This window comes from Falco cherrug, chromosome 6, assembly GCF_023634085.1.
Source record: "Falco cherrug isolate bFalChe1 chromosome 6, bFalChe1.pri, whole genome shotgun sequence".
Classification (NCBI taxonomy): Eukaryota; Metazoa; Chordata; class Aves; order Falconiformes; family Falconidae; genus Falco; species Falco cherrug.
This window is the reverse complement of record NC_073702.1, coordinates 36571281-36592970: the sequence shown is the minus strand read 5'-3', so window position 1 is coordinate 36592970 and position 21690 is coordinate 36571281. Positions and strand designations below refer to the sequence as shown.

Genomic DNA, 21690 nt, shown 5'->3' with positions numbered 1-21690 from the left:
GTAACTTTAGACCCAGCATGAGTATTGCCAGCTCCCAGATAAGCTCTCACTTCATCCCCTCCCCTCCACAGCCACGAGCGTTTGCAGCTCAGAAGAGCACTATTGATCAGTGTCTCCTGCCAGGCTGGCACGCAGAGCCCAGCCGGTGTCCCAGCTTCCCACCACCACCGCAGGCACTTGAGTACAAAGCCTAACATCTACTTGTGCACTTTACACTGTTTTTGCCCCACCTCCCAAAGTTTTAAAGTTATCTGGAAGAAGGACCTGAAAGGCATGAAGCTGAGGAATAATTAAAAAGGATGGCAGCCATATCTCATTGTATATTATGGCCCCTTATGCATTTGGAAAGTCAAGACTAAGTTAATCACAGATAAAAGATTTTACAAGCTTGTACAAACTCAACAGGGACCTTGCCTGAACTCTAGCATGTGGGAAGAAAAAAAATCCAAAAATCTAGAGGAAGCAGTCCAGGGAGAGGGAATTGTTAGAAAAGGTATGAGAAGCCCAAACTCCAAACCCACCTTGGGAAATCAGAAACAGCCAGAGGAGGCAGGGGCAATGTGGGTGCGCACATGCGTGCATGGGAAGATACACCTCGCTGAAACCTCCTGGCTATTCTACATAAGATGAAGACAGCCCCAATGCCCGGGCATTGACATGTTCTCCCCTGAGCAGGGATGCAGAGCAGCTTTGTCTGAACAGAGATGAAAGCCCGTTTTCTCTTCCCACCACCAGACAATCTTGCCAGTAATGGATTAAAGTCGTTTAAGTAACTAAACATTTAATAAGGTCAGAAAGGCAAGGGCAAGGACACAGTTACATTTTGATCGTTTTGAACTACATATCGCTTTGCATTTTTGTTCCTGTTTTAAATACAAAAGTAGCATTTTTTGCCAGAACTGACAGACCAAGGATATAAGCAAGGCAGAGTACAGGGAGAAGTACCATCTTTTATGAGTCTATTGACTGAGAAAACAGATGAGCTTTCAGAGACTGAAATCTGCAGACATGGGATCTTCACAGAGCAAAGACCCTTGCTCTTTAAACACATAAACACACAAATACACATGTATATATACACACATACATAAAAACTTCCTACCTTGCTTTAAAATCTGAAAGACTTTCTCAGGTTTACATTGCCAGTAAAAAAATACAGCTTGTCTTTTCTTTGGCTGGAGAAGAAAAACACAGCTGAGAAAAACAGACCATGGAAAGACCCCAGCAGCAGAAGACACAGCTATTAACTACTGTGATTACAGAAAAGTGCTATTTCTTATTCTGTGCCTCACTTATCTTCGCCATTCTTTTCATCTACCTTAAAAATTATTTTAGGATTTAAGCAAATAGGGTCATTTGGATGATTGTATGCTCCTGGCTAAAGTCTTCCCTGCCCCTCCCTTGGGGGTAAAAAAAATAATAAAAGAAAATCAAGCAGCAAAGATAAGTAAGTTTTCAGTTCTTCAGCATTCCCTTTCCTCCTTTCCTAATGCAAATTCAGAGCAGATCCTGTAGAGACTGTAAACACCCACAGAACTTTCCAGGTGTGTGTGTGTGGGGGAAACCACAAAAACCCACCCCAACACACCAGTAAACATAAACCAGCAATTTCTTTACCCTTTCTTTGCCAAGTGACTGGATATAAAATTTATTGTTGTCTCATGGACAAACACATACAGAGCTTTCAGCAGAACAGGAAGATGTTTTGGGGCGCTGCAAGGATTTGATGGCTGTCTTATCTTTTCCCTTGTACAGCCTGCATAACCTAATAGCATTAGCTTACTAACATACATCAATAGGTGTGGGGGGAGGGAACGGAAAAGAAAAAAAGCCACTAAAACATATTCCACCTACACATCTCCCTAATAATCATAAACTCAGGTAAGAAAGCAAATTGCTTCTCCCGGATGAGGAGAAGACTTAGAAAGGGGGAAAGAAGCACCTATTTTAATCTTTCTTTTCTATGTAAAAAAAATAACCTTATACTAATCATTGCATTTGTAAATCCGTAACAAGGAAAGAGAAAGTAAAAAAAAAACCCACAACAAAAAAACTCAAGAACTGCCACAACATCTTACAGTTAGTAATTTCAGAGTGATAAATATAATGCTGGCCTCAGACTGCTAGAAGGATTAGATTTAGCTGTAAAACAAGAAGTGCAGTTAACAGTTGCTGTTGGGTCTGGTGTTAGGATTAGAAAGCACCGCTAATCACAAGAAATGCAAAAAGATTAAGAGGTGATGGCTGCCAGTAAGGTTTTTAAGAGCACATAAGTGCTGGAATTCATTATTCATTTCAGGATTAAAATTCCTTAAGCAATAAAATAAAATTTAAAAACAACAACAACAAAAAAAAAAAGAAAAAAAGGATAGATCATGAACAGAAGCCATTTGCACAACCCATTCCCAAAGATGAGGAGAGTTAAAAACAGTGGAAAAGTGAAATATATGCCATGGCTTATGCTGAAGGGTCCTAGGAGGGCTTTAGTGAAGAGAAGCAAGCATTTGTATTCTGGTCCCTACAAATTAACTACTGAAGTCTAAAACCTATTAGAATAGTGAGCTTGTTTACCAAAAACCTACCTGAACACAGTGGAGTCACAGCTTTTCAAAGGCATTGTAAGAGAAATGATGATGGGATCTAGTATCTGGACGCTTTCAGTAGGAAGAATAAGATGACACCTTAATGTCATGGTTTAGATTCACCTACATGATCTATTTATGCTCTTCGTTATGAAAAGCAAGTAAAGCTCCCCCTATAACACACTCAGTCTGGAGTATGTAAAAGAATCCTCCCCAGGTAACAAAAAAAAAAAACCCACCCACACAACAAAACTCAAAAAACCATCAGCTTCCCAAAACCTCAAAATAAACGCTATCTTTTAAAAATAAAATTTGAATTTTAGATGGAAAACTTTACTAAAAAGGCATTTTAACCAGTGCAGAACACAGCATCATATGGTCAGATTCCCTAGCTGACTTATGAGACGGTGCTCTCCATCAGCAACAACTGCAAAGTTCACTGCTGTCACCCTCGGCCACCACCATCCCGAACTCCAGTCCATAGCATGACAGTTCAAGGAGAATGCAGACCTCTGCAAAGCCCATCGGTTTCCCCACAGGCATGATGGACAGCCAACAGTTGTTTAGCAGTGAGGCCACCAAAAACTCATCTCTCTTCCACAGCGTCTCAAATTTATCCAATGATTCAGAGGAAAATTTGAGTGCCACCACCTGATCTCATGAGCATTCTCTCTGCTCAGCTCTATTTCCTCCTGGGTCTCCAAGGACTTCAAACGTTGACTCAGACCATCCTCTTTTCCCTCATTATTTTACCTTCTGTAAATCTGGACCTGGATATTCAAGGGGTTGGGGAGTGGTGTGGAATAAGACAGTTTCATCATTTTCTAGCACACCTTTCAGTCAAGTGCTCCTGCTGCATGGGTCTGGATTTTCAGACTCTGCAAGACTACTTTTCCCTTCTGTCCCCCAAAATGAACAGTTTTTCCCAGATGCCTGTAGCAGAAGCAGAAATAACTATCTTCCACGAGTTATAAAACAGTTGTATTAAATAATAGAGGTGAAAGCACTGTGTATGATTTCAGCAGAAGTCTTTTCAGTAGTACAGATAAATTTATTCACTGCATTATGGAACAGTTTGAGAAAACAAGATCATACAATGTACACTGCCTCTATTTAAATTGTTTCATTTCTATTCATGAGTGCTCTGATTAGATACACTGAAAATATCATCAGTAAGAAATAAATAATTCTGCCAAATTAATAGTTGTTGATTTCTTTTACCTGAAAATGTAAGTAGCATCTCATTCACACTAGATAAAGCTGCTGTAATTTGGATGCATCAATCTTGTTGGTTCAAGTCTACACAGCACACTGAGACAGGTATTCATCTATGTTTTCCTAATATTAAACACCTTCTTTCAAGATAAGTTCTTTAGTGAGTTAAGATGGGTTAGTATATGCTTTGCTTGGAGAGGTGTAGTAGCCACCTAGGGTTGGGTTTTTTTTTCTTGTAGTTGTTTTCCCCAAATAGTGGGTTGAGAGAAATAAATTGCTTCAAATTTTAGAAACTGCATTACAGGGAATACAGGTAAGCTTCCTGTATCAGACAAAATTTGCTTCAAGCTCAGCAAATGCTCTTTAATTAATAACACCTTTCTGCCTCAGAAAAGAAGTGGCCAGATGAAACCACCACTAACATCATTAGATGACAGTAGCTACTAACCAGCCCCAAACCAAGGGCTCTCTTGTACCTCCCTCCCCATGAAGTACGATGCTAGAGAAATGTGGGAAGGAATGGATTTGTGCAAATGGAGCAGAAAGATCAGACTAATATTTTGTTTGAAAAAAAGAGACTAAAACCATAGAGCTAATATATGTTTTACACACTGCAGAATGATGAATGCACTATGTCTGCTCAGCTTATGAACATCTGAGAAAAAGCCCTCTATATTTTTGAAAAATTCATTCAGTTTGACTCAACAATGAATTCTTCTCCTAAAAATCAAGTATAATTGCTGTAACATTTCAAAAAATCTAAATGCATAACCGAGTATCTTAAGAGCACCCTGTTTGCAAAGCAGCCAAGTAATATACCTCAGAGCTACTGTTAGCTACTGCAGGCAGGATAAATCAAGAAAATGCTGAGTTGAGGTGCAATTTGACAGTTATTAGCACAACAGGAGCAATTTGATGAAGGAAAAAATCTGACAAAAATCTCAGTTCACAGCAACAGATTTTGGAAGCCTATTTGCACATAAATTGGAAAAAACAATTCTTGCATTAGAAACTGATGAAGATGAAACAATATACCCTAAATCCTAACATATTTGAAATTATTTTCTTTGATTCAAAGCTGATAATCCTGTAACAGGCAGTAACTAAACATGGGCTTACCAGATTTGCTGTGCATGTTGAAGAGACTGCACAGTCATATCCAGATCTAGGGCCATTCAACCATCAGAGTAACTGGATTTACTGCTATATGCACCTTTGTTTTTGCCATTTGAAAGCATCTACAGCGCACAGAGCAGTCAGCTCTGTTTTAAGCATTAGTGGCATAAATATCCCCTTGTGTACTGTAGAGTTCACCACTTCTGGCTTCCCATAAATCAAGCATACAACCAATCATCTTTTTTATGTTGGATATTAACGGCAACTCCATTATTCAAATCCAGGCTGTGTAGAGTTGTCTTTCACACGGATGTAAAGCAGCTCACCAGCAGGCTTACAACTGAGCAAGGGAAGATTCAAACCTGGCCACGATCTTCCCACTACAACCACACCATCATAAGAAATGCCATAAGCTCATCTGTGCAAAAGGCTTTTTTAAAAAAAACTCCTATAAAAAAGGAAAAAAACACTCCACCATTAGAAGCCTTTTGCGCTCTTCAGGAACTGCCTCTTTGTGTCCCCATAAACATTCGGCATAAATGTTTTCGCTCACATACTCCTAAGTGGCAACGCTGTTCTTTACTGCATTACAATTAGACACATAGATTAAGAGATATCTTTTGTGTCATTATATCAAACTCTTCTACAAATGTACAAAGGGATTTTATAGATTGTCGTCTTTTCTGCTTACCACTGAATTTTCACACTCAGCACGAAATGCAGTAAAAATGAAAGATACCTTCCCTGTGCTTACAGTGCCCACCAAGAACCATTTCAAAACCAAATAAAACAACTTGGCTATGATTTAAGCAGCACAAACTGTTCTCCCATGGGTTTTCTTTTTTTTCCTCTCCCCTTCCCCTCGTCTTTCAGTTCACAAGGACAGGGAACATGAAAACTAAATGGATTTATGTTTAAATAATTAATCTGTTCAGGCACAAACCAAGTACCTAAGTTCATCCATGGGGCTGGTCAGATTTAGCTGATTCCAGTGGTGTTTTAAACAGCGTTCTGGAGAGCTAGTCACAAAAGGTCATGAGAAAATGCTAAACAGCTGTGCCGATAGAATTGTTTTGAAACAACATGTGTTGAAATTGTACCTATTCTTACCAAACACAGCTGATGGGGAGACATTACCAGCCATCCCAAACTGCCACTGCATTTTGGAGACTCATGCCTGCAACAAGAGATGCTTTGTCAGTGGGACGAGCTCTGGCACATCCCAGGAAGATGAAAAGAATTACAAAGGCTGAGCATCATTTTCCTGCCAAGTGTTAGGAAAACATGCAGCAACATAAAGCATCTTTAGGAGCACAAGTCCCACAGGGTAGACATCCGCACTGATGTTGCCCCTCCAAGCCAAGTTGCCTTAAACTAAGGTCCCATGGGGACTGCAAAGTGAAGTGATGGTAGTAACTCTTGTCCTCTTTAAGTAATGGCAAAAAAAAAAAAGTTTTTTTCATATATTTTTAAACATCCTCAGGAATACAGCCAACACATTTACTCTTGCAGGAAGTCTAACAATAGTCCTCTGTAACCTTTATTACACTTGCACGTCAAGTCACGTTTATTGTGCTAAATAAACCATACCACATTTTTGCAGCTGAAGGGGCGGGGGGGGGGGGGGGGGGGGGGAGAAGAAAAATCTAGGGACTTGGAGTTTGTTTTGTTATTTACTCCCTTAAAAGCCAGAATCTAAACCTTTAAATTCTTAATCTGTTTGCTTTAATAACAAAAGTGGTCTCTCCCTTGCCACATTGGTATCATTGTGTTGAGAAGAGTTTGCAGAAGGGGTCCATGGAAATAGGTCTTTCAGACAACTGAGATCCATTCCCCAGATTTATACCAACAATGTCTCATTGTGCAAACTGAATTAGAAAAAGCAGTAAAGAAATATAATTAAATTGCAGGGAATGACTACAATTGACAACAATTTTAGCAACACTGCTTTGCCTGTTTAGGAAATGGTTGGTTGAAGTGAAGAAATCATTTTGCCATGTGGAAAACTTGAGCAGGTTAGTAACCCACTGCTGTACCAGAGATGAATTTTTGCAGTCAAGTTTGTATCTTCAAATTCACTGAAGTGGAGATTTATCGCAACAAAAACAGAGAAAACCACTGGAGGGATGTGTTGGAAGTAGAGCCGGAAAAAAGGAAAACAAACAGAAAATACAATATTCTTGGATTCGCAGTGCAATCCTGACTGATTTATTCCATACAAATTTGTGTTTCCAACCTAAATTAACAGGGCTCAAAATACCCTAACCCAAATCACACAGAGATAAGATCTGGTAAAGAGTTAAGTTTTGCAGAACATGTTTTGGATGAGTTTCATTAGAAATGGCTCAAAACACCTTTAATAAGTATCTTCTTAATGACATGCTTAGTTTTGTCGGGAAATTTTGAGCCCTTCAGTAGAAAGCAGTCTCATTGCAAGCAGGACCTTAATGGCTTTGAGCTACTGTTTATGTAGTGGAAGCCCTCTTCACATCAAAAATATTTAAAGGCACCCTTGTTTTAAGTTGCCTGTACTGTGCACCTCATCACAAATTTATGTCCTCGTGCTTGGCAGAGTAATGGTGTCCATATAGCCACATAAGCTGCTTGTGAGCATCACAGACTCTTCCACTTAGCTAATCTTCCCACGTTAGGTGGGAAAACTAAGTGCCTCATAATCCTTGTGTATGGAAGGAAATAAAATGCGCAACACTTTCCGACTATAACATATGCATAAAATATATGTATGATGAGAAAATGTCCCATCACTTGATTCTGACCAAGAACCACCATAACACAGTCCATCAGGATAACCAAATGCTTACATTAATGCCTATCAATTACAAGTTCTGACCTTTGGTGATGTGGAAAACAGTATTCATTTCCTTCCTTCATAAAAGACTTGCTGTAACCTTTAGGGTTTTGTGTTTTGTTTTGTTGTTTGTTTTTTTTTTACAAGTTTAAACCTGAAATTTTCTTACACTAACCCAGCAGACAGTTAGTTATGAAGCTCACTTCCAGAGGAAATGGAATGTAAAAACTAGGTTGTTGTGACCTTAACAATAATCCTGTTTGCATGTTACAATACATTTTCCTACTATAACAAGGCAAAGTCCCTTGAGTTCCAGTCAGAAAGAGTCATCTTCCAGTAAAAGCATACTGTGATCAATAACATTTTCTTAATATATTATATTATCTCTCACTGAAACAGTTTTTCACTTGGCATTTCAGGCTGCCGAGTAGGGAAAATTCATGACAAAACTAAGATGGTAAATGAGATACTGCAAATTAATTCCATCCAAGAGCAATCTTTTCGTTCGCGAACAATTTGACAAGCCTGTATTGTCTGACTTCAGCAGAAGCTTTCTCAGCTTTCAAATATACATGAAACAGAAGAATCTGCTCCAGTACCATAGCAATCTTCTCTTGAACCTGCATAATTTTGTGTTCAAATACATTATAGTTTCAACAACCAACTTTGAGACTAGAATTGTCGGGGCATACTTTAAATATTAGTTTATAATATAGACTCAGAAGTCTGCAGTATCAATTGTGAAATCCTATTTTCACGTGACAGCCCAGAGCATGGCAGAGCCCTGGAATCCTGCACTTTTGAAGCCATTTTGCTACTGAGTCACCTGCAATCTGACCCTGAAAAGGCCTGAGTGATGAAAGTGCCAGCTGAAGGATCTCAATTAGGTACCAGCAAAGTTCAAAGAGAGCTTTGTCACAACGGGCATTACAGTAAAGTACTTCTCTATCCACGTGTCACAAATTACTTTTCCTACGATGAGTAGTAGCTTCATTTCCCCCCTTGACAGTAGCCTTGAGGCTAATGTCCTTCTGAAACAGTGACCCAGTGGCACACAGACAGGAGCACAGCCCATGCTCCTTGCCTTCCACATGAAAGTCTACCACCATTTTAGCAACAGCAGCTATAGATCCAGCCTCATTACTGAGAGTAATTGGTGTTCAGCATGGAGCAGAAAGCATGATCCTGCAAAAAGGCTTGGGTGCATGCACCCGATCTCAGCAAGATTAGGTGCAGAATCACTTCTGTATTAATATTTCAGCATAAGGAATAAGGGGCAGGCAGTTGTTGAATATTCATGCTGTAGCAATGCTCTCTGTATGAATTCTTTAGCAGGAACATGTAAAGGCTGTACCCATACCCTGAAGAGTTTACTACCCAACACCCCAATTAAAGAGATACTTTTGTAGGTACCCTGTTATAAGCTCACAGGGCAGAGTCATTCACTAATTGTATTCCTACAGTGAAGGATGTGCTCAATTTCTTTACTTAAACAAGACTCATGTTGAAAACAACATAAAAGAAGTGGGAGAAAACAGATGAAAATTTAATTTACATCTGCAAGTCCCAACACATCGTGAGATCAGAAACACATACAGGGCCAAACAACTCATCTACCTAAGAAGTTATTCATAAAAGATAAACATCCTTTTTAATTGTGGAGGAAATGCATGCAGGGGAAATGCACAGTACTCAGCTAACAGAATAAATGCAAGCAGCAGCAGATACATTTGTGAGAGAGAAGGGACAAAAATAAGATTGGTCTCACTGATAAGCAGGAGCACAGATGACATAACCAAACTGGATGAGAAGGACAAAATAATCATGGTTTTGAAGGACAAGACAAAGTTTGCAGGTTTTTATGGTTGTGGTTTTCTGTGAGTTTTTTTAAACAAAATAAATTAGGCAGCAAGTCTTCACATAAATGAGCACTTATAAAACAGCCTTCTAGGTGAGTAATTTCTTTTATGATTAATAAAATCTGCAATCTGAGTAACAACATTCTGATGACTTTTTGCCATTTGCAATTATCGCTCATCCCAGCACCAAAAACTCATTATTATTAAAGCCTACATAGAGAATACTTAACTGCTTCTACGAAAGGACTTAAATTTTAAAAGAATCCCAAGTTTCTAAGCTTTGTTTCTACTTCCAGATCTTGAATGTGAAAAATGAGGCCACCCTAGCAACCCCTGTGTATGTCTCCTTCAATTTCCAACAAGTAATTTGGATAAAAACACCCAATTTGTACAGTAACACAATGCACTACAAAAGCATACGTCTTTGGTTTAAAAGCAACCTACAAAAAGCATGCAGTTAACATAACCCTCTATAACCACAAGCATGCAGTTTATACTATAAACATACATTTTTTTGCCGTTTTTATAGCAGTTCTATCCCAAGTAACTGAACGAATTTAACAGTTACCATAGGACTTGCAGCGCTTTCATGAATAAGAGTGTATAATCTCCATTTTAATGGCATCGAAGATGAAGCACAACTATTACAGAAGTGGCTGTGGCAGACAGGAACAGGAACTGTATCCAACTCCAAGCTCTGAGTAAGTCCAGGCCTACCCAACATGCCTTACTTGCAGCCTGAAAGGAACACGGGTATTTTTGTGTTGGTGCCTATAGAAATGTTAGTTTGAATGGTGCCTGTGCCTCAGTCCATACTTGCTCCCTTATGTAACAGGACAGCAAAATCAAGAGTCCTGCTAAAAAAAACCCAAAAAAACAAACAAACAAACAAAAAAACCAGAAATGCTGTTAAGTAGACTCAAACACATACACAAAAATACTGCCTGATACACAGGCGCTTGACAAACATTGATCCAAGCTTTTTATAAACACGGATCTCCAGTTTGTCATGATTTAGTGGATAGTTAAAGGTCTGGAGCACACAAAGAACCAGACTCTTCCCGGAGCACGCAGTAACAAGGGCGCAACAGGCACAAGCTGCAACAACGGAAAAATCTTTAAGATGTAAGGAAGGAAAATTCAGAGCGGGTGCTTAACCAGCAGAACGACTGCCTGGGGAGGCTGCAGGGCCTCTGTCCTCAGAGGTATTAATGGACTTGCCTTGACACACACAGAGCCCTGAACAACCCGCTCTGCCTTTGCAGTTGGCCTGTGTTGAGCAGGAGGCTGGACAAGATGACCTCCCAAGGTCTTTCCCAAACTGAATTATTCTATGAATATCATACCAAAACCAAGTGAGGTTATTCCTTTGTTTCCCTGCTGCATCCCAAAGCTTACCACAGATTCATACAAAAAGTGTGAGCTTAGACTTCTGTGACTAACTTTTTTTATTTGATTTGGCTTGCTCCTCCGGAAGAGGAGGAAATGGAACAAACCCAAATCTTTGCTTTCACCCACCTAAAACCACAAAAATGAAATGCAAAATGAAATCATTCTGTCCAAGCTCCTAAATGCATGTGGTCATTTGAGGTCTCACTTCAAGTTTACATATCTTCCTGACCCTCTCTCCTCCTAAGAAATACTCCAAAAAGTAATCAGTCTGCTGTGCAGAGAGACCCATGGTTATTAAAATTAACTGCATCACAGAAAAAGCTCTCAAGTTCTTCGTTTCAAATTCCTCCCCCCCACCTGCACTTTAGAAGAGGTGCTGCATACGATGAAAATTAATCCAGTTTGAACCAGAAAAAAAACTGGGGTTAAGTACCTTCTCAGATGGAATACAAAAATTGCAACCACACGTGATTGTCAGGATATACAGGGCTACAGTCAACATGCATAAATACTTTTTATATCCCTCAGAAAAACTAAGCACGTTAAAAGGCCTTTTAAGGGGAAAAGCTGAGCTAGGAATATCCAAAAACAGTTAAGACAGACAAGCATGCAATTCCTACATGCAACCCGTTCCCAGAAGGAGGCTAAGTCCATCCTGGAATTCAAGCCCCTTTCAGACAGCTTCTCACACATAACAGAAGCCTTCAGGAGTAAGCCTGGAAACAACTGGCTTCTCACTTCCAATTTTTTTTTTTTTTTTCCTTCTTTTGTTACGACTAGATCACAGCCATGGTGAGCAGAAACACCCAGAGGCATACCATAACCTAACAGAATAACTTTGCAATAATTTGATATTCAGCCTAAGACTAGCCTCAGCATTTTATGTTGATATGACTAGGTGATCCTGAAACTTATCACAAGCTGGATTTGCTAGACATTCCCCACCACAGAAAGTGAATTAAACGGTCACTCATCACTATATGAGTTGCTCTAGTATAACTACTTCTTCATGAGTCAAACAACATTTCTCTGAATTAAGAACAAAACACTTCGTTGCAAGTTAAAGTCTTAATCCACATTTCTGTACTCTTTCTTTAATCCTTTCCGTTTATTTTCTGCTCAACTATTTTTCCCTGACTCAGCATGTTTAACCCCCTCTGCACCCCTTGCCATCTCAATGCTTCTTTTGCTCCCCTCCTTGGTAGATATAAACTGAGGAACTTGTACCTGATCTACAGCCACCCAGGCCAAAGTATTAATTATGATCCGAGCACTGAATAACTGATCTCCTCTTGGTCCTTCCCCGAAGGCCACTTACACGTAAACCAGTCAGCAAAGCCTGCAGGAGCACAGGAGCATGTCTCCCTTTCCCAAGGACCACCAGATCAGCATGTCAAGCTAAGGCTGAGACTGTATTCCTGAGTGTCCATTCTCTGGCATATCTCCCAACATACGTGCTCTGGTATGTTATTCATCGCGAGGGCTACTAAAGTAACCAAAATCTTGAGAACATTTTATTTAACTACAACTACTGTTGTTGGCATCTGCAATTTGTAGCATTGCACACACATGCAGGGACAAATATAAAGAAAGAATATAAAATAAAAGCCTTACTCATAATTCAGACTCAATTTACAGCAGCAATTTTATATATGTGTTATTATATACACTATTTATGACTGTGCACTGGCAGCACAGAAAAAGGATTAAATATACTCTCCCATACACACTTGTACACACCCTAAGCATACACACAATTTCCTGTTTTACCATGAACATACTAATGATAGGAATTGAAAAATATTTTTAAATTATCAAAACTACATAGAAAGCTTTAAGCCAGTTGCTCAGGGAAATATGCCCATTTCCAAGAGTGAAAGACTTGGAAATGGGCTTTCGCTGTTTCCAAAGTGTACTTCAAACTCATTTCTGGGAAAAGGCTGCCAGAAACATTTTGATCAAGATGCACTGGGGATATTGAGGTGTTCGATAAGGAATCCTGTGAAAGAACATCAAACACTGGTAGTAAGGATTGCACAACAGTGTGTGAGAAAGATTGAACAGATTAAAAATACAAAAATAAAATAAAAATAGGACTTGGTAGTTTTGGCAAACAACAAGTAGAACTTGAGCCAGCAATATGCCCTTGCAAGAAAGGCCAAGCATATCAATCCTGGACTGTGTTAGTAAGAGCAGCCAGCAGGTCCAGAGAAGTGATTGTTCTTCTTCAGGCAGGATTTGTGAGCCCTCCAGAACAAGAAGGTTTTGACATACTTGAGCAAGTCCACTGGAGGATACTGGTGGCTGGGACACAAGCTGAGCTCCTACAGACCTCACTATGTTTTTCAATTCCCCAAAAGGAAGGTGCAAGGAGACAGAGTGAGCCTATTCTTGGAAAGGCACAGAGATATGACAAGAAGAAAGAAGATGCAACAATGGAAATTAAGATTTTAGGTAAGGAAAATACCCTTCATGAGGTGGTGAAACATGGCAACAGGCGCCCAACAAAGTTTTGGAGTCTGCATCTTTAGAGATATTCAAAATCCAATTGGACATGGCTCTGTGCAACCTGCTCTAGGGGATTATGCTCCGAGCAGAAGTTTGATCTCCCCACATGCCTTCCAGCCTGAATTACCCCATATCTACATATCTGGTTGTGAGAAGACAGAAAACTGGTCAAAGGAAGCAAAGAAAGACATCAAACTTCACCAAGGGCCAGGATTAGCTCCATGAATTAAAAACAAGAGAAGATTGCAAAAAGAAGCCAGGAAAGGGGTGAGGCAAAAAAAACAGCAGGTTGAAAGAGAAGGTGGAAGCAGAGGATTAAGACTGAAGAAGAGGAAAAAAAACAAAAAAAAAAAAAAAAAGAAAAAACCAAATCTGTCTCCACTAAATTACACTTTCCTCCAGTAGCTGGGAAGTGAAAAAAAAAAAAAAAAATCCCACAAGAGCCATTCAACAATGAAGTCAAGTCTTTAAGGTTATATTCCGATGTGCACAGTAGAATTTGTAAAAAGGAATCAGTTCTTTCTTTCCCTCCCCCATGCCCCCAAGAAACCAAGTAACCTTTAAACTTCCTCTTCCAAATATTTAAACTTAATCTTGTGAACTTCACAGATATTTATAACTATGTACATTATGAAGAATGTTTCACTTGTAATATAAAAATACATGCACATTTGTCAGCTTACAACATAAAATATTCACTACATCCAGATAAGCATCTCATAGCTCTTAACAATTTCTTAAGATACAGGCCTATGAGTCTGTACGTATTAAAAAAAAAAAAGAACAAACCAAAATACCTTTGCTCCCTCTTGGAGCTACACCACCAAATTCAAATACCCTTAATCAGGTTTACAGCATTAGCAGTCATCCTACTACATTATTTTTCTTTTGTAACACAGACACTCAGTTGCACATGCTCCAATAGGGGCTTGCTGCAGTCACTGAAAGGAAAAGCAAGCACAGCCCAAACTGCATTTGTGTAATTAAATAAGAGACCATGAAATTAAAACAAACCACACCAAGAACAGATATCTGCACACTTACCCTGTAATATCCAGAATACGTATCAAAATCAGCCTCAGGTGTAACAGTCAGTAAACAGGACAGCAAACCCTTGCATTTAGCAGAAGGTTTCTGCAAAGCCAGATTCCCTAGAAAGAGTTGAAAAAAAGCTGTTTTAATACATGAAGATAAAGTCACTTATGCTTAATAAAATAGGCTTCAAATGAGCCACAGCACAAGAAAAAAAAAATAGCTGCACAATGGGAGACTACCATGATCAACATGAAGAATTTAATCCTCTGAGGGTGACAGAAATTTGTTACGAAGCACGGAAACTTAGATGCTGGTAGATACTTGTGGGTTAGCAAAGAATGTCTAATACCCAAGGTAACATGGTGTTAACCCTCTAATCAAGGATGTGGAGGAGACCAGAAAGAGTACAATATTTTGCTTAATTAATTGCTATCAAAGAGAGGACGGCGAATTCAAGCACTTTCAAAAACAAGGCAATCTGATTACGTAAATGTTTAATAGTGTTCTAGAGTCTTTGATAACACAGGTTTGCCCATGAAATCAAAATACTCCCAAGAGATAAATTTAAAGAAATATATCTTATTTTAATACCCAGAGTAAAATGACTATTCATTAAAGCAAAGCAGTTTTATACCTATGTTCTCCATCTCATACGTAATATATATTGAAGTAATCTTTATAACAGGAAGTGGCATGTAATCCTGCAAGAATGAACTGCTGTCATTATCTGCAAATCAATACAATATTTTTTTTAAGTGGATATAATAGTACCTATTGATTTCATGTTTTTAGCAGTGGAGTTTCAGTTTCCACTAAGAAGATTCTTACAGTGACAAGAGAGCTGCATACAAGTAATTGAGTTGCTACAAACTAATTTGAAGTTTACAGTGCACTTCCCTTGAACAATGCAATCAGGGCTTCCCTCCCGTTATCTCAGCTTAAGCTTTTTTCATTTTATATAAACTTTATGTTTTTGTGTAATTATAATAATTTTGAGGTGGTAGAGCAACACTTCACTAATCCTACCTGCAAGCTGTAGAAGGTTTACGACGCAAAACATCTCCTTGGAAAATATCTCCCTATTCTGCTAGCATGTTATTACAGAGTAATTGTATGACTTTTGCTATCTTTAAGTAGCCCGACAAAATAACTTTCCTTGTGAAAGCCTAAAACCGGCTCAGCACTGAAGAGCTTATATTCCAAAGAGATGCGGTGAAGGTGAGGGTGGTAAAAAAAAACAAACCAAAAACAGGAAACAGAAGCACATGGAAGAAATAAACGAATTATGCAAGGTCACTTGGCGGATCAGTCAAGCAGTGAGCTCCATTTCATCGTGCTCTATTCCTTTAAGACAGTTTAATAAAACTGGTAAATTCTAACTATATTTCTGCAAAAGAACCACATAGCAACTTTGGTTTGACTAGCTGAGCAAACGGCTCATGCTGCAACGAATGATCTGTAATGAAAGCTGGCTGCAAGGGAAGACATACCATCACACGGGGGAGGGGGGGGGGGGCGGCGGGGGGGAGGGAAATCAGACCACTATAAAAAAAAAAAGTTTAAAGAGATGGAATTAAAGCTAGCTGATACCCCAAAGTTAACCTCATAAAGCAAACAAGGACACAAGGACAGGTAGCCTGCAGCGAATATAGAGAAATTTACCAAGAATCCGGGGATCAGGTTAGGAAGCCCAAAGCCCTGACAGAACTAAATCTAGGCAGGAATCTCAAGGGCAACAAGAAAAGCTTCTATAGGTACATTGGTGATAAAAGGAAGACTAGGGAAAATGTGGGGCCTCTCTGGAAGGAAACGGGAGACCTGGTTACCCGAGATATGGAGAAGGCTGAGGTACTCAATGTTTTTTTTGCCTCAGTCTTCGCCAGCAAGTGCTCCAGCCCCACTGCCCACGTTGCCTTCGAAGGCAGGGACGGGGAGAATGAAGAACCACCCACTGTAGTAGAAGATCAGGTTCAAGACCATCTAAGGAACCTGAAGGTACACAAGTCCATGGGACATGGTGAGATGCATCTGCAGGTCCTGAGAAAACTGGCAGATGAAGTTGCTAAGCCACTAGCCATTGCATTTGAGAAGTCGTGGCAGTCTGGTGAAGTTACCACTGACTGGAAAAGGGGAAACATAGCCCCCATTTTTAAAAAAGGAATAAAGGAAGACCCGGGAAACTACAGGCCAGTCAGTGTCACCTCTGTGATCCTGGCAAGATCATGGAGCAGATCCTCCTGGAAACTATGCTAAGGCACATGGAAAATAAGGAGGCGATTGGTGACAGCCAGCATGGCTTCACTAAGGGCAAACCGTGCCTGACAAATCTGGTGGCCTTCTACGGGTTACAACATTGGTGGTTGGGGAAAAGCGACTGACATCATCTACCTGGACTTCTGCAAAGCACCTGACACTGTTCTGCGTGACATCCTCATCTGTAAATCAGAGAGGCATGGATTGGATGGACGGACTACTGGGTAGAGAAGGAATTGGCTGGATGGTTGTACTCAAGGAGTTGTGGTCAACGACTCAATGTCCAAGCGGAGACCAGCGATGACTGGCGTTCCTCTGGGGTCAGTAATGGGACCGATGCTGTTTAACATCTGCGTAAGTGACACGGACAGTGGGATCAAGTGCACCCTCAGCAAGTTTGCTGATGGCACCATCCCTGGGAAGGGATGCCACCCAGAAAGACCTTGACGGGCTTGAGAAGTGGGCCTGTGCAAACCTCAAAGTTCAACAAAGCCAAGTGCAAGGTCCTGCACATGGGTCACTGCAATCCCAAGCACAAATATAGGCTGGGTGGAGAATGGATTGAGAGCAGCCCTGAGGGGAAAGACTTGGGAGGTGTTGGTTGACGTAAAGCTCAACATGAGCTGGCAGTGCAGGTCTGCAGCCCAGAAAGTTATCCATATCCTGGGCTACATCAAAAGAAATGTGATGAGCAGGTCAAGGGAGGTGATTCTCCCCCTCTACTCTGCTCTTGTGAGACCCCACCAGGAGTACTGCGTTCAGCTCTGGTCGCCCAACATAAGAAGGGCATGGACCTGTTGGAGCGAGTCCAGAGGAGGGCCATGAAGATGATGAGAGGGCCGGAGCACCTCTGTTACGGGGACAAGCTGAGAGAGTTTGGGTGATTCATCCAGCAGAAGAGAGGGCTTTGGGGGAGACTTATACTGGTCTTCCAGTACCTGAATGGGATCTACAAGAAAGCTGCAGAGGGACTTTTTGCAAGGGCGTGTAGTGATAGGAGAAGGGGTAATGGCTTTAAACTCAAAGAGGGTAGATTTAGATTAGATATAAGGAAGAAATTCTTTACTGTGAGGGTGGCGAGGCACTGGAACAGGTTGCCCTGTTCCCATCCCTGGGAGTGTCCAAGGCCAGGCTGGATGGGCCTTTGAGCAACCTGGTCTAGTGGAAGGTGTCCCTGCCCGTGGCAGCAGGGTTGGAACTAGATGATCTTTAAGGTCCCTTCCAACCCAAACCATTCTATGATTTATTATTCTATGAAAAAGACAAAACATTTAAATTTTTTAGTCCTTAGTTCATACAGAAAACAAAGCCCTGCCTAACCTCTAACCAGCTGCAGGTTAGTTTTTTGAAAACTTAAAGCAAGGTAATACAAGAAAGTAGTACATGGAAGGCCTGGGGAAGATGCAGATATGTAAACATCTTGTCCACACCATCCACCATCATTCCTGTCCTGTTATACAGAGCCCCATCCTCCTCCTTCACCTGCTTTGTTTACAGTGTTAAACTCATTTTGGAGTTAAGGCTTTTCAAATAGCTGGTCTAATTATTTATCTGTTTAACACTTCTCAAATTGAAAATGTTGAGACATTTCAAGTAAATATTTCTGACTTTCACAACATGACTAAAGAACTTCACATGGACTGCCTGAAAAAGCTCAAACGAAAATAGAATTTTTTGTTTTAAGTTTTGTTTGCTGGAAAGAGCACTGTTTTCATGAAGCAGTTTATGGAAACGAAAGAAAAAACTCAAGGGAGTAATTTCTTCTTTGCATAGCAACTCATCCTATCTTAGTTAACCCATCATCTCCAAGGGCAACACTGGGCCGGAGCTGCTCTGGAAGATCTCCTTGGGGAAACATCCACTTTTCAAAGTAGTCTCAGGACTCTTGTTCTAGAACTTTGCAGAACAGAAAAGGAGTCTTTCACAGTAATAAAAAAATAAAATGGCTTTCTGATTGAGAAGCAGCCTGAGAAGCCAATGACAGTTTTACATTAAGGAAACCCTTCACCTTCCCACCTCAATGATGAAAGACATTAAGAATATTTACAAAGTGCATTGCAGATTCTAGACAGCAGTGCCACAGGGAAAAGCAAAACAGACCTCACAGCTGGATACAGGACATCTGAAGAAAGAAGGATCAGAAGGGGAAAAAAAAATGAGCAAGAAAAGCAATAATCCATCACCATGAAAATGGTACACAAAGGCAGGCTTAAGTTCAAAATCTGTTTGCTTGCTCCTGGACATGCAGTCCCAAAGAAGAGTCAAAATTATTACTTGGAGCAACACAAAGACAGGATTAACAGTCTTTACTGTTTAACATACTGCAATTTACATTGTTTATTACCGTTTGGCTGAGTTTTTCTTCCCCCACTTTAGAAAGTCTTGGCTGTTTATATGAAAGGTGTTTTATCTTACCAAACCTTTACAAGTAGTTTCCATTGAGAGGGGAAGCAAGGAGAGCAACGCATGCCAGGTAGTTCTGAGTCACTACAATACAATACTGAAACTGGAAGAGGCAATAGCACAGCGAGGAGCTTTAAACACCACACCCAAGAGTTGCCACCTCTCATCATAGCGGACTATCTGTAAAGGCAAAGCCTCAATTCCTTGTATCAATACTTATTAAGTCAAAGGTACCTTACAGAAGCCTACAGCAGAAGCCTCATCTGTCCTTTAGGAGCCTAACAACCTCAATACAGACAGATCACACATCCTGTACCGTACCTAAGCTTCTAAATTAAATGACTTGAAGCAACCTGATAGAAAACAAGTACCTGTTTTAGATATTGCATCATTGTAGTCAAAAGCTTTCTGAAGCAGGCAGCTCATTGTTCAGGGTAAAACTAGCAGGAGACCAGACAAAACATGGTATAAGAAGTTGGCGTTAGCTCATGCACCCCATCAACATGGGCATTTTCATGAAGGGATGAATACTCAGAAGTGCCTTTGGCTCAAAGACCTGGTCAGTGAGAAGCAGGTCTGGATCTTTTGGAGAAAGCAGATATATCAACTGGATTCCCCCAAACCTCAACAAAATTGAGTTACCCTGCACCAACAAACAATGAGACGTGGTGACACCACGAGCAGCTAATGGAAAGCTCACCATGCTTCATCTAAGTACTAAATTAGAAAACAGATTTCCAAAGGGCAAGAAAGGATGAGGGAGAGTGATTTTATCTGATGTCAAGTCAAAGCCCCAGTTTTCTTATGCAGCAAGAACCCGTTTCAGAGCTTCTCTGTTACAGATGAAACATCCAAGGGCAATACAGCAGATTAGCTCATCCACCAAGAGCTGTGCAGGGTGACAGAAGCATATGCAGATTTAAAAAGCATCCTCCTGATCTAAGGTAAGATGAGAAGCATGCAGCAACATTTAGCGACGCAGTACTGCAATGAGGGATTGTTTCAGAGCTCCTCTGAAGCAGAGGCCACCCAAGAGCCTGCAGCAGAGGTGCACGACGTGGACATTAGTGAAGAAACAACGAACCATGCAGCACCTGCCCACAGCATCTCACTTGTAGTTAAACTGTATTTGGAAATGAAGAAGGATAAAGCCAAGGACATGGAGACAGTTATTGTAGGTTAATTAATCAGAATAAGTTTAACACAAAAATATTCTATGAAAGCCTGCCCGTGCAGACAACCTATAAATCAACTCTGAAGCAGAAAATGCTTTAAAAATGCCCTTTACAAGCTGCTCTGCACTGCAAACACAACCTCCCCCACAACAGGTACCACAGCTTCAGGCAGGGGCTGAAGAAAATGAACAAAACAGAGGCAGGGCTGGAGCATGCCCTCATTCCAAATAAACAAGGCAAAGGAAAGCAAATTGGGACAGGGCAGGGAGGGCAAAAGGGATGACTCCAATATGAAGTATAAACATTCTCTAGGCAGGCTACGTAGATGTTTTACAACCAGTAAGAGAAGGGTGCTTATAGGCAGTGTATCTGGCAAATCACCCTGCAAACAGCCAAGCTTAGCACAACCAGGAAGCCATACAGACACAGGAACGAAGTACAGGCTGACATACCCAAAGCTCCAAGTCCTGCACAGGTTAGGGACTACTGCTGCGCTGTCCCAGCTATCCTTAGCGTACTCAGACTGGGACTATTCCAGCTCTACAAGGAAAATCTCTGTAATTCCTGGTGTGACCTGTTGCCCTAACACTGTCAGAAACTGAGCAACTGGTCTGAGAAGGGAGTAATTATGGATCCCATGAGAACCTACACAGGCTCTGAAGTTGGGTGAAGTTGCAGCCAAGAGCTGCATACTGGGATAGAAAAAATAAAAACGCAGGGCTGGAACTGAAGGATGCATCCATTTTCAATCTCACTGACTTTATAGGAAGGAGTGACTGCCCTGCACTCTGATGCCCACAGAACACTATTGTGTATGTTGACCCTAATCTATTAATTATTACAGAACTTACAGATCTCTCTTTTCCTCAACTGAGGAGACAACTACTAATTTGCAGGCTAAAGCACTGCAAGGCCTGCAGACCCCACAGCATTTGCAAGCCAAAAGGATTCTGAAATGCTTGGAAAAAGACCACAATGCCACCAGTCCTCATCAAGGTCCCTAAAAATTTAAGCTGCAGCCACCAAGACTGAAGAATTGCCAGAGAAAAATGACCAGAGAGGAGGATGTCGGCAGATACCTGAAGTGCAAGTTATTTATGCAAGTCTTTTAACAGCAACAAATGAGAGCATCGCTGGATGTACTGTCTAACAGCTCCAGGTTTGAAATGGTAACAGCTAGATTCCTAATGCCACTCTGTATGTTTTAGTCAGTGTTTCTCACAATCATACTCATCTCTCTGAAAGCAGGCTGGGAACTATTAACATCTCTTCATCAAAGATTCAGACAGGCTGACAGTAACCCTGAGGTTATCCTGTGTTGTATATACTTTCAAAAAACTTCT

The 21690-nt window shown here is 40.6% G+C and overlaps 1 protein-coding gene across 2 annotated transcripts in view; it reads right to left on the bottom strand.

Moving 5' to 3' along the window:
* The window catches only part of KLHL29 (kelch like family member 29), a 405487-nt gene that overhangs the window by 321502 nt on the left and 62295 nt on the right, over nt 1–21690 (bottom strand). For both annotated transcript variants that reach the window (XM_055714310.1, XM_055714311.1), the window contains exon 2: nt 14526–14632. The gene's annotated coding sequence lies outside the window, so the exon portion shown is untranslated. The remainder of the gene's footprint in view (nt 1–14525; nt 14633–21690) is intronic.